Below are 10,909 nucleotides of genomic sequence, written 5' to 3' on the forward strand. Positions count from 1 at the left end.
AAATTAACTTCACAAAGTTGCGGGATATATATTGTAACGTGCACTATATGTCACGAACGCTATGTCGGACAAACTATGACAAAGTTTTCCACACGTTGCATCACGCATAGTCTGGTGTGGTAAAACGCATCAAAGACAAAGCCCCAAGTGCTGTATGGACTTATTGCTTTCTCCACAGAGGCCTTTGCTGCAAAAAAGCTGTCTCAAGAGCTGCACGAAGTGTTGAATGATGTGAAGTGTGTAAACTTCATCAAAACAAGTCCACTAGATCAGCATTTGTTTTCGTCTTTGTGGATTCTGATTATTATCAAGCATTGCTGTTGCACACAGAAGTGCGATAGTTGTCACGAGGTCGTGTCCTGAAGCGAGTTTGTAATTTGCGAGAGGAGATTGCTATCTTACTGAGGCAACAGAACTTTGTGAGATTAGCCGAGAAGTTTTTGCAAGAAGATTTCAAGGCAAAAGTTGCTACCCTTGCCAATATATTTGACTCTCTGAATTCTCTAAATTTACAGTATATATGCAAGGCAACGGTTTTACGGTGATTGATCGCGCCGCAAAAGTTTCTGCTTAACACAAAAAACTCATATTCTGGAAAAGTTATGTCACCAGAGATGAGTACGATATATTTCCTCAGCTAACGCATCTGTGGCAATGAAGTTGACATTAAGCAAACGATATAATTAGACACCTGTGACAGTTTGCCAAAAAGTTTGTGCACTACTATGGAGAATCTTTAACACTTAATAACCAAAATGATTGGATAATTGATCCATTTGTTGGAAAAGATCTTCCTCAACTTTCTATCCATGTTACAGAACAGTTTATGGACATAACGACAGAAGAAGCAAACTGTAGCCTATTTCTTTTGCGTCCTTCAAAGACAAATAGCCTACCCCAAAGATTCTGCAAACATCCACTTTTGTGCTTCCATGTACAAAGTGTATCCCACAGTTTCACAATTAGGGGTTCAAAAACAGATTCCATTTGCAACAACTTGGCTTTGTAAGATTGAATTTAGCGCCATGTGTGTATTGAAAACTGAACAGAGAAACCGGCTGGAAGTTAAAGCCGACATGCGGCTATGCCTAAGCAGAATAACGCCTCGATTTCAAAAACTCACTGACAGCAAGCCAGCACAGTTATCTCATTAGTGATTTGATAAACATATTTTTTTCGGAAAAAGTTACTGCTTTTGTAGTGCTGTTTCCTGTTTGTTTGCAACGCAATCTTGTATGGCTTTTAAAATATTACGACAATTTGCTTGGGTCGCAAGATTTTACCGAACTGAATTTTTTTTTAAATGGGTCGCCTTAAAAACGAGTTGGGAACCACTGGTATAAACGATGCTTAGTTATTTTTATAAGGAGGGGAGAATGTTGTGAAATTTTATGTTGCTTCAAGTTGATGCCGCGCACTGCTTCAAGCTGATTAGTCGGCGCGGCGTTTAATCCTTGCTTTCTTCTTTGTGTTATTGTTGTTGCTTTCTTGTTGAACGTGCAGCTAGATGGTTGTGGACTGTTTACTTAGTTATTCAGTTATCTTATGTTAGGTGCTTGTGATGGGCAGACTTTAATTTGTGTTTGTTTGTATTTTGTTTAGTTGATTAAAGCCTTTACTTTAAGCTGAAACAATATGTTCATTTTTATCTGATGTTCATTACAGTAACAAAAGCAACAAAAGGAAAAGGTGGCAAAACCATAATGGTTTAAGACGTGCATGAAAGGATCTAATATTGCGGTATATGCATTGATAAATATAGTTAAAGCACGGCCACCAAACCTGATACTTTAAAACAAGTAGGTGAATTAGTTAAGACTCAGTCGCCTCCTCGTTCCTGAAACAACTGGAGCACCAATTCTTTAAGCAATGAGAACACGACTGAACCCAACATCACAAAAACAAACTAATACACACACACATATTGTAATTACGTAACGGACTATCAAAACAAGGACTATTTACAGATTTTATACAGAAATGAAGTTTTCGCAGCAACAATATTAAGTAGCCTATAGATTACAGAACAAATACACAATATGGCAGCTCATTATCAAGATAAAATAGTTAAAAAAGCTTTGTTTTTTAAATTAATTTCCTGCACGTGTAAGAGCATAAGAAGTATGATGATATAGCAGCTTGTTTTTGGTATTGCCAATAAGAGTTGAATCATCTTTTATAATGAAATTAAAGGAAGATGTGACGTGAGTAAGAGAGAGCTGAGAGGAGTAGGCTACTACTCGCATGCTAAAGTTGTTGGAGCAATTATAATATTAAAAGAAAATGATTTTCTTTTCCTGAGGACAGAACGCTTTTATAACTCTACTTGACTATCTAAATCATTTGTATTCTACCGAGATGAATTTACATTCTATGTAGGCCTAATGCCAAGACTTTTAATATATCTTCTACTATGGTACGGATTTTAGGTTTGCACGAGCCCATGCTGGTTCGTATTTCGTGTATTCCAGAAACTCGTAAAGCAATTTTTTCGATGAAACAAATTGTGTTAACTATATTTTACCACTTGTTTTCCCTGCAACAGCTAAAGTGTTTGATTGACAGAAACTTTCTGCCAGAGAATAAAGTGTAATTTGAATGTGCAACTATAATTTGAGCACAAATTTAAGCTAATTTACATTTTTTTTATGTTGAATTGCTGCTTCTTCTTACGCTTTCTTGTTTTCGTTAAATAAAGTTACTTTTTCGCAAAAATAAAGTCACTTTTTTGAATTTTTTAGGTTACAAAAAAATCTAATGATCAGACTTTCTCGGCTATAACCTTAAATAAAAAGCGCATACAATAAAAGTGTAATGACTCCAGCTCGTCTATGTGATATTTTGCTACTGTTACACTTATACCTGACGACCTGGAAATTACAGGATGTCAGTTTCATCCTTCACACTAAGGTGGTTGTGTTTTAGCGGATTTTTCCAGCAGCATCTGTGTTTCAGCAACAATTACTGGATTTTGCAGATGCTGCAAAAAGTGCAAATACGAATTGCATACAGTGATATGATGCTTAAACTTGTTTAATGTTTTATTGCATGAAAAATATAACACCAATTAACAAAATATCACTATGCACTTTTTATTATGCAAAATATCACCAGGGTTGTTGGTCCACTGCCATCATAGCATTGGCCCTGGCTATTATAGTTATAGCCTACCATGTGGGGTGTTGACAAGGGTTGCCTAACAACGACATTCAGCCAACTCAAAGGATTACCTGTAACTGAAATTTTTGTCACCAAAATTTGATTCCTTGCGGGCGAATCGTTCGCCACTAAAACAGTTGCCTGCTACCGAAGTTGAGATGCGTACCATTGCAATCGAGTTGCCTGCCGGGGAAATCTGATTGTCTTCCATCAACACCTAGCTGTCTACAACAACAAAATAAAATTGGATAAAATCAAAATCACATTGTCGTCAAGAATATCACTCGGATTCGCTTCAATAATTAAAATTTTAACCATTCAAACAATCACATTGACAATTGTAATGCATTTATTAATCTTAAATGAAAAACTATGCATTAGTTTGAGAGCAAAAAGCTAATTAAATACAGTTTTAACATTTTCGCTTTTGTATCGTTAGCAGACGCGCTGGGCATCCCTGGTTACTTCTGGTATGACAATCAGTAGTTTGTTAAAGTTGTTGATATGTACGCACATCAAAGAATTTAGGAATCTACCGCGATACATTGCCTACCACATCATTGTTTTTTGTCGATATACCTTTCACCTACGTTTTGACCGAAGCTGCGTTGAACAAACTATACATGATAGAAGCTACTCAATGAAGCTGTATTTTAAGCAATGTATCCAGTAAAATCATTTACTTTTATTGCAATGTGCTAGAAGGAAACTCCTCTGCACGTAAAAGTCCATTCCAAATAATTGTCGCTACACTGTCGATCTCCTGGCAGCACACACTTTGAAAAGCTCTATTGTAGAGTGCAATGCTGCGATAGCAGTCCAGAAGGCACTGCCACTGCAAGTGGCCATGCTGTTTGGAAATTAGTTTGAGAAAACTTGCAAATACACAGAAAATTATGCAGTTAAAACAATAATTGCATATTTTAGAAACAGACTACTGAGTAGGCTACACAGTAAAACTGTGGCCGATAAAGTTATTGACAATGCTGAGAAATTCAAAGATTTTTCTGATATCTTTTTTTCAAAGAATTGTTAAAACATTAAATAAGTCGATAAGTACCTTGGTTTTGTACACAATGGTTGACAAAATTGATCGAATATAGCTTATTATTTAGTTTTAAATTCACTAGCACCAGTGTTGCCAGGTTGTCTTCTGAGATCTACCACGACCATCAAATCTAGTTTGCCCCCATAGCTCAATTGGTTAAGGCGTGACTTCATAAACGAAGAAGCTTCAAGATCAAGCTGTGCGGGTTCGACTCTCGGGGAGTGCGCTTGAACAACGCATTCAGCGGCAACACTTCAACAGTCGGAAAGTTCAGTCTGCCAATCGCGATAACTACCAGGAATAATCTATCAAGGCTTTATCAGTCCGAGGATAAAAGATTCAAAACTAAACGAGTGAACATTTTGTATGTTGTCAGTGCCAAAAAAGTAGAACAAAAATACACAAAATATCGTCAAAGACAATGTGTATCAACAACAACTCATTCAAGCAGCTTACTCATGCAACTTTGCCTGCCATCATGCGTAAACAAGTGCACCTTCAATCAAATTGAAAGCTTACACAATGTATTATTGAGACCTGTATTAACGATCAGCATAAATCAAAATTTATTTTTTTTAAACACAACAATAATTTTTAACACAAAGTTTTGCTTTATCTGTCATCATATTCTTGTTGAATCTTATGCCACGGTCAAATCTGGCAACCATCGTTTAATGACTTATGGTCTGTTGCAGTTACTTCTAAAAGGAACTTCATTCATTCATCTATTTATGTTATCACCCGACCATCAACAAACATAACAAAAATATCACTTCTCACATAACATGGCAAAGGTTTGAAAAAAGGTAAAAGCAACACAATTTATACGTTAATGCGTGTTCTAGAGAGAAATGGATTTAGCAAGGTTGCAACACCTTGGAAAATATAAAAACAGAAGCAAAATTGGTGTCTATTGTATTGGTGAACATTTTCTGTCGAGTAAGACATACACATGTTATCCGCAACGGCATCTACGTTGCATTCATATCATATCTTAAACCACATTGTAATAACCAATAAAAAAACACAAACTTTCATACAAACTTAACACCGGCTACAACCGCTAGGCGATTTCATGCCATGAGAATTAATGCTATTCATACTTTCACTTGTGCTGTGGACAGCAGGGCCGTTGACAGGATTTCTTGGGCCCGGTACCAATTTATTTTCGGGCCCCCCTCATCAACAATGTTATGAATATAAAGGATGTGTACAAACTTTTATTGATGTGCTGTTAAAAATGAGGATGACACATGCCGTTGAAAGTAGAAAATTAAGAGGAATGTCATTATAATAGATTTGTTGTATCCACGAATTTTCCCAACTAGCTAGAAGTGATTACCGCCAAAAATATATACTGTATATATATTCAGAATTCAAGAGTGGGCGAAGAAAAATATTTCGTGTTTTTGAAAAAAAAATCGTGGTTAGGGAAATCACTATAGCCTACCCGGAAGGGGGCCCAGTACTTTACCATCTGACGGCTGAAGTGACTGTTTTAACCTCTGATGGCAATTCCTTTAGATCTGATTTTAAGATCTTGATAAAGTTTGAAGTTGCGGAGAATTTTTTAAATCCGGGCCCGGGTCCAAAAGTACCACCTAGACCCCCCTGTCAACGCCCCTGGTGGACAGAAAGTATGCTACAGTTTGACAAAGCTTTACGCAAAAATACATTTGCAAACACCTTCTGTAAAAATTTTCTGTACACAGCACTCGTTCAAAATCAAAACAAAAACGTTTGTCGGTAAAAGAAATGAAATTTCATTTCTAATAATAAAAAAATGTAGAAAGCAGTAGGCTAGCCTATTGCATTGTATAACGATAAAACTTGGCAATTATTCTATCCTTTCAAAAACGGGAAAATGGTACGTTTTTGAACTTTGGATGTCAAACAACTTTTGCATTCATAAATTCGGATGCCCAGCAATTGTAACTCACAACCAAACAACCATGCAAATGTTTGAAACGAAACAAAAACTAATTACCAAAATTTGGAAGCAATACTTTGTCTAAAACATGTGCAGATTCTTCTTGTTTGTAGTAGGCATATTGATTGTGTACAATTTTAAAGTTGCTTTCATTCTAAACAGAAGGATGACCACTAAAAGCAAACTGTATCTGTTGAACATAATTATTCTGCTGCCACAAATAGCCTAGGTAATCATTCCATACCATCACAAACAAATGATCGACAAAAATTTTGAATTGCTTGTTAAAACAAACAGGTTTTTAAAACAGTCAGCCAGATCATTTCAGGCAAAACCAAATTGTTACTGCAACTATGGTAAACAATGCAATAGTTTACCTTTTTACTTTCCGCCAAAGAAGTTCAAGATGAAATTCTTCTAACTGTCACGCCAAATATAAGTATTTCGACATTTCAGTAACCATGTCCCATTGCACTGTAGGCTACCTTCAGCTAGCTAGTCGTAATCTTGAAACAAGAACTTTAATCATTGCAATATTTATCTCTTTGGCTAAACCAAACATCAGAGCAGCCGCCAATACATCGGAATTTTGGCACAAGAAAAAACTCACTGTTGCGTCATCAACACGACACAAAATTGCACCTGGACAAGATTGTTCACGGCTCATGTTGGCTCATTTTAATAACATATCAAGTGAAACACAAAATCAAAAGCAAACGGCAGTCGATTTGCAGCATATAAAAAGACATTTCGAAAATTTTCCTATTATATATAAAATGTCAGCTGTCAGCTGTCGGCTGAAGGCAGAAGGCATTTGAAAAGGAGTCCTTGGCGGGCTTTCGACGGGCATGTGCCGGTCGAGGCGGCGGCGGCAGACAGGTCGTCGAGTGCAAGACGACGACGAATGAAATTGGTGAGAATGGGCAATAACACGGGGGAGCAACGGATGACCGCGAGGGGGGTGACAGAGTCTGGTCAGACTGTGATCGGATTGGTAAAGAAGGAAACGAACGAAGCAAGCAACCATGTCGACGGGCAAGTGAGACGCGCAGGGCAGAATCGCTGCTGTCCGCAGTCGCGCCGCTGGCTCAGAGACGAGATCGGGCGAAGCCGCGGTCGTCGCGGGAGAACGAAGCGCCGCGCTCCGCTCCGACCCGCGGTCGGAGCGGGGCGCGCGAGCGACAAGTTGTCGTAGCGCCGAAACGACGGGCGTCTCGCGAAAGACGCGGCGTCCCGGCCTTGCAGGCCGCGGACCCGAAGGAAAAAAGTTGTTACCTGGTTGATCCTGCCAGTAGTCGTATGCTTGTCTCAAAGGTTAAGCCATGCAAGTCTAAGTGCGAGCTCTCGTACGGCGAAACTGCGAACGGCTCATTAAATCAGTTACGGTTCATTTGATCGTAGACGCACGTCGCACGTGGATAACTGTGGCAATTCTAGAGCTAATACATGCTAAAGGCGCCGACGCCGGTGGCAACGCTGGCGAAGGCGCGCATTTATCAGACCTCGCCGGCCCGGTCGTGTCGTCGTTCGCGGCGCGCGGCCGGTCCCCGTGGTGACTCTGGATAACTGAGCGGATCGCGCGCTTCCAAGTCGAAGGCGACGGATCATTCGAGTGTCTGCCCTATCAACTCGAGTCGGTACGGTCTCGGCCTACCGCGGTGGTGACGGGTGACGGGGAATCAGGGTTCGGTTCCGGAGAGGGAGCCCGAGAAACGGCTACCACTTCCAAGGAAGGCAGCAGGCGCGCAAATTACCCATTCCCGACGCGGGGAGGTAGTGACGAAAAATAACGATGCGGGACTCTGAACGAGCGCCCGCAATCGGAATGAGCACATCGCAAAGCAGTGCGGACGCTCGGCGCGTCGTCGCTCGCCGGCGGCGCCCGGGCGCGCGAGTATCGATTGGAGGGCAAGTCTGGTGCCAGCAGCCGCGGTAATTCCAGCTCCAAAAGTGTACGCTTAAGTTGTTGCGGTTAAAAAGCTCGTAGTTGGAATTGGCGCCGGCGTCGCCCGGCCGTCCGACCTCGCGGTCGCGCACGGCCGGCCGCCGCGCTTTCGGCCGCCGGGCCGCGCTTTCCTTGACCGGACGGCGCGCGCGCCCGGCGCCGGTTTTACTTTGAAAAAATTAGAGTGTTCAAAGCAGGCCCGCACGCGGCCCGGATAACGACGCACGGAATAGCGGAAGAGGGCCCCTCCCTCGACCGCCGGCAAACGACGAGACGAGAGGCAATGATCGAGAGGGACGGACGGGGGCATTCGTACCGCGCCGTTAGAGGTGAAATTCTTGGATCGGCGCGAGACGGACCGAGGCGAAGGCGTCTGCCGAGGACGTTTTCCTTAATCAAGAGCGAAAGTCGGAGGTTCGAAGACGATCAGATACCGTCCTAGTTCCGACCGTAAACGATGCCGGCCCCGGGCCGCCGCCTGCCTGCAGCTTCGAGTCGAGGCGGCGGCGGACCGGTCGAGGGAAACCAGAGCTTCTGGGTTCCGGGGGAAGTATGGTCGCAAAGCTGAAACTTAAAGGAATTGACGGAAGGGCACCACCAGGAGTGGAGCCTGCGGCTTAATTTGACTCAACACGGGGAAACTCACCCGGCCCGGACACGGCGAGGATTGACAGATCGAGAGCTCTTTCTCGATTCCGTGGGTGGTGGTGCATGGCCGTTCTTAGTTGGTGGATCGATTTGTCTGGTTAATTCCGATAACGAACGAGACTCTGACCTGCTAAATACCCGGCCGCTCGCTGACCGGCGACGCCCTTCACGGGGCGCCGCCACGAAGGAGCGTCCGCCGGCGTTCTTAGAGGGACAGGCGGCGTTCAGCCGCACGAGATTGAGCAATAACAGGTCTGTGATGCCCTTAGATGTTCGGGGCCGCACGCGCGCTACACTGGTCGGATCAGCCGGAGCCTCTTCGCTCGAGATCCCGGCTCGAAAGGGCCGGGAAATCCGGCAACCCCGACCGTGCTCGGGATAGGGAATTGCAATTGTTTCCCTCGAACGAGGAATTCCCAGTAGGCGCGAGTCATCAGCTCGCGTCGATTACGTCCCTGCCCTTTGTACACACCGCCCGTCGCTACTACCGATCGAGCGTTTTAGTGAGGTCCTCGCATCGGCTTGGCGCCGGCCTTCGCGGGTCGGCGGCTCGTCGAGAAGACGATCGAACTTGATCGCTTAGAGGAAGTAAAAGTCGTAACAAGGTTTCCGTAGGTGAACCTGCGGAAGGATCATTACCTGAACACCTCTTCGAAGGAACGTTTTGAGCCTCGGTCGGCCCGTCTTGAGACGGCGCAGGCCCGGCGAGCACCGGAGCGACGAAAGCGCGGCTCGAGTGCCCCGGAACGGGGCTCGAAGCGTCGGAGGCCGACCGCTCGACCGGCGACGCCATAGCTACGAGACGAGCGACTTCGGAAAAAGAAAGCAGAGCTATCGCTCCTGGCGGTGGATCACTCGGCTCGCGAGTCGATGAAGGACGCAGCCAGCTGCGAGAATTGATGTGAATTGCAGAACACATTGAGCGTCGACGATCCGAACGCGAATTGCGGCCTCGGGTTAATCCCTTGACCGCGCCCGCCTCAGGGTCTCACCGAACGAACGTGCCCCGAACGGACGCACATGTGCGGGTCGGCGACCGAACGCCGCCGTCCCGTCAAAGCGAGGCCGAGCGCGCGCTGCCGCGGCGCCGATCACGGACGAGAAAGCGCGAAGCGGCGCCGCTCGGCCAGGAAAAAGGAAAAAAACGCGACCTGAGGTCGGACGAGAGCACCCGCCGAATTTAAGCATATTACTAAGCGGAGGAAAAGAAACTAACGAGGATTCCCTCAGTAACGGCGAGTGAAGCGGGACCGTCGAGCCCAGCGCCGAATCTGGCCGCTTTCGGAGCGGTCCGACCTGTGGCGTACAGACCCGGGCGCGCGGGCGAGCGCCGGCCGGCCCGAGTCCCCCTGATCGAGGCCGTCGCCCGCGGAGGGTGTCAGGCCCGTGGCGGTCGGACGGCGCGCGCCCACGCCCGAGCGGTCTCGGAGTCGGGTTGTTTGGGAATGCAGCCCGAAGCGGGTGGTAGACTCCATCTAAGGCTGAATACGGTCGCGAGACCGACAGCGAACAAGTACCGCGAGGGAAAGTTGAAAAGCACTCTGAAGAGAGAGTTAAACAGTACGTGAAACCGTCCGGAGGCAAACGCGCGGGCCCTGCGAGGCCGTCCGGCGCTTCAGCTCGGCCGACTGCGAAGACGGCCGAGCGCACTGCGCCGGGCGGCGGGCCGCGACCGCTTCCGGGGCGGCCGGAGGCGGCGCCGAACGCAGCGGGCCCCCTCGGGGGTTCGCGGCGGCGCCGACCGGGCCCGTCCCGGGAGCGAGGAGGATCGCCGCGCCGACCCCCCCTTCGAGGGGGGCCGACCCTACGCCGGCTCGGCTCCGGGCCGCCGGCCGGCCGCTGTCCTCAGCGGTCGCGCCGAGCGACGCCCGCCGTCCGGCCGGCGAGGGATCGACAGGCGCCCGGGGTCCGCGGCAGCGCGAGGTCGCCCGCGCGACCCGTCTTGAAACACGGACCGAGGAGTCTGACGCCCGTGCGAGCCGCGGGGAAGACGCGAAACCCGCGGGCGCAGCGAAGACGAAGCGGCGTCCTGCTTGCAGAGGCGCCGCGAGGCGGGATCCCGCCGCCTCCCGGGGCGACGGGAGCACCGCCGGCGGGGCCGCGCCCTGAAAGGGCCGGCTCCGGCAAGAGCACGGTCGTCGGGACCCGAAAGATGGTGAACTACGCCTGGGCAGGCCGA

At 46.5% G+C, this 10,909-nt stretch overlaps 2 non-coding genes and 1 pseudogene across 2 annotated transcripts in view; all 3 read left to right on the forward strand.

The window, feature by feature from the left end:
* Positions 1–7,409: 7,409 nt before the first annotated feature.
* Positions 7,410–9,368, forward strand: LOC145767693 (small subunit ribosomal RNA; annotated as a pseudogene).
* Positions 9,369–9,565: 197 nt separating this feature from the next.
* LOC145767754 (5.8S ribosomal RNA) lies at positions 9,566–9,719 on the forward strand. The gene has a single exon (XR_014288897.1). It is a non-coding gene; the product is annotated as a 5.8S ribosomal RNA (ribosomal RNA).
* Positions 9,720–9,877: 158 nt separating this feature from the next.
* The window catches only part of LOC145767704 (large subunit ribosomal RNA), a 3,727-nt gene continuing 2,695 nt past the window's right edge, over positions 9,878–10,909 (forward strand). Inside the window, exon 1 of the ribosomal RNA XR_014288858.1 lies at positions 9,878–10,909. This exon is cut by the window's right edge and continues 2,695 nt beyond it. This is a non-coding gene — a ribosomal RNA (large subunit ribosomal RNA).

Source organism: Aplidium turbinatum, chromosome 3 (genome assembly GCF_918807975.1).
Source record: "Aplidium turbinatum chromosome 3, kaAplTurb1.1, whole genome shotgun sequence".
Taxonomy (NCBI): domain Eukaryota; kingdom Metazoa; phylum Chordata; class Ascidiacea; order Aplousobranchia; family Polyclinidae; genus Aplidium; species Aplidium turbinatum.